Genomic DNA, 2,585 nt, shown 5'->3' on the forward strand with positions numbered 1-2,585 from the left:
TTCCTTGTCTTGGAGAGGAAGGAAGAAAGGAAGAGACAGGGAAGAGGCGTTTTTATGATCTCCAGTGCCATAACTGGGAATAGAAAGGGGAGGGACAGTTCATCACACCCTATGAGGTTATGGAGTGTTTTCCCACAGCTCTGCAGGAAGGGATGGACAGGGAATCCACATTTACTGTACCAAGCACTGTCCTAGGTGCCTGGCTCTTCCCATGTCCCCTTATGTGATCTTCATAACCAACGAGGTAGGTATTAACCCCACTTTACAGATGAGAAAACCGAGACTCAAACCCTGTACAAAGCCTGAACTAGAACCCTCAAAGTATTTCCTTTACAATAGCCCATTATATCTTTTCTCTTTTCTCACAAGTAGTTGCCTTGCCTTATAGGCAACAGATCGTCATACTCACAAACTGGGTATGCTTGAGTGAATCTCCATAATAAATGAGATCGAAAATGTTCACAGTGGCTCTTTACATAGTCATCTTCCCCAGTGCATGCTCCCAAAAGGAATACCTAAATATAATTGTATTTACTTTGTAATATCAAAGATCACTGTTATCAAGATAATCTTAGGGAAAAGAAAAACAAAATAATATTTCAATTTTGTCTGTAGGTATGTAGTCTATGTTGTCAGGACATTTATGTCACCATTCTCTTTTTCCACAGTGAGGATCAGGGTGTAACCTGCCTGAGTCATCTCCCGGTAACCTATAGATCCCAGAAAAATCAGGACAAGGACACTGAAATAGATATATTTCCCAGAGATCAAAGGTCTGAAGGTAAAGGAGGCAGTCAGAAGACTCACCTGCTCTGTCTCCTAAACTCTTTTCTTTTTTTAATGTTTATAAATTTTTTAGAGAAAGAGAGAGAGAGAGCGGGGAAGGGGCAGAGAGAGAGAGGTAGACACAGAATCCAAAACAGGCTCCAGACTCTGAGCTCTCAGCACAGAGCCCCACGTGGGGCTCCAACCCAAAGCCAGGAACCATGAGATCATGACCTGAGCCGAGGTCAGACGTTTACCCGACTGAGCCACTCAGGCGCCCCCCTGTCTCCTAAACGTTCAAAATGCCTGGGAATCCACTGTTCTGCCCTCATCTGGAGCTGTAGGGGAAGACAGGATGGTACCTACTTTCCTGTTTATGTTTAAAATTACTAATCCTATTCAGGTCTGAGACTTCTAAGTGAGTGTTGAAATCTTTAGGCTTAAAATTAAATACCTTCTTTATTATGTTCAGGGACAGTTCTTCCAATAACCGGACCACTTCATAACTTTCTGTTAGTCTAATGTTCAGAACAAAACCACTGTCACATTTCCCAACATGTTTCCTCACTTGCTGCTTAGGCCAGCCTTGAAATCATGGATTTCCTGAGTGGTCGGGGAAGAAACCACCTAACTGTTTTTCTTACTCTGTTACCTTTTTATCTTTCCACAGTACGATTCCTGTAGGAAAGGGGAAGTAGACATAGCAAACTGATAGGAAACAAAGTGTTAAAGTCACGCTCAGCGTAAGCAATTTAAAAATGTAAAGCAATTACAAAATGTAAAGTCATGCTCAGTGTAAGCAATTTAAAGTGAAAGACAAGTGAACTCGAGTTAAACGTTAACACATAATTTTATGATGATTTTCCATCCCCAAGCGTTCTCCAGTTTTCTTCAATTTTGCTTATATTTTAGTCAGTAGATGCTGGTGTAGTTTGGGATCTGCTGGAAGCTGACCCTGAGACAGAGTTTAGCATTCAGGATGTGCCCTTGGGACAAACCCCTGAGGCAGGGAGAAGGAGAGATAGGACTGGGCACGAGGGAAAAGTTAGCAGAGAAGGGGGTCTCCCCTCCACAGCCTCAGCCAACCCCACGGGGAGCCCTGGAGCTGAAAGCCGGGTCTGAGCGGTGAGCCAAAACGTCTAGGGCTTTCTCCCCCCACCCCACCTCAGTGGAGTGACTTCCTGAAAGCAGCTCTCTGCTGCCAAAGGAGCTGACAGCTAGAGGCCGTCTGCCAACAGCACTCCAACAGCTGGAGCAGAGTCCTTCCCTGCAGGGGCATCCGAGCAGTGCCTCTCTGTATCCACCACAGATGCAGCCATGTGATGTATCTCGTACCAATGAGTGAAGCTGATTTTAGCAAACCGTTTCTTACACGTGTAGGCTTTTCTGACAACTCTCCAGAAAACTGCAAGCCTCTATCTGTGTATCCCTACCTTCGTTATTCGTATCTTTTCTTGTGCCTTAGACACTAACTGTAAAGGGACTTTACGTAAAGACACTAAATATAAAGGGACTCCTTCGCTTTTCCTTCACTCATTCTTCTTTTCTCCCTTCTTTCATTCTAGAAACTGTCAGAAATCTCCCGTATCTACTAGATGTTTCCCGTTGCAGCCTTTCCTTTCTTCGCACTCTTCCTATGGAAGAAAGCCCGTGACTATTATATCCAATAAAACCTTTTCAGGCCCTGTTTTTCGTCATGGAAAATAATCAGTTGCGTACGCAGTGATAGTACTAATCACAAGTGGGATGGTTATCATCTTTATTATAGTTTAGATTCTGTACTGTGATTTGAACATATTAAGGTACCAACTGCTATAAAA

Source organism: Prionailurus bengalensis, chromosome A3 (assembly GCF_016509475.1).
Source record: "Prionailurus bengalensis isolate Pbe53 chromosome A3, Fcat_Pben_1.1_paternal_pri, whole genome shotgun sequence".
Lineage (NCBI taxonomy): Eukaryota > Metazoa > Chordata > Mammalia > Carnivora > Felidae > Prionailurus > Prionailurus bengalensis.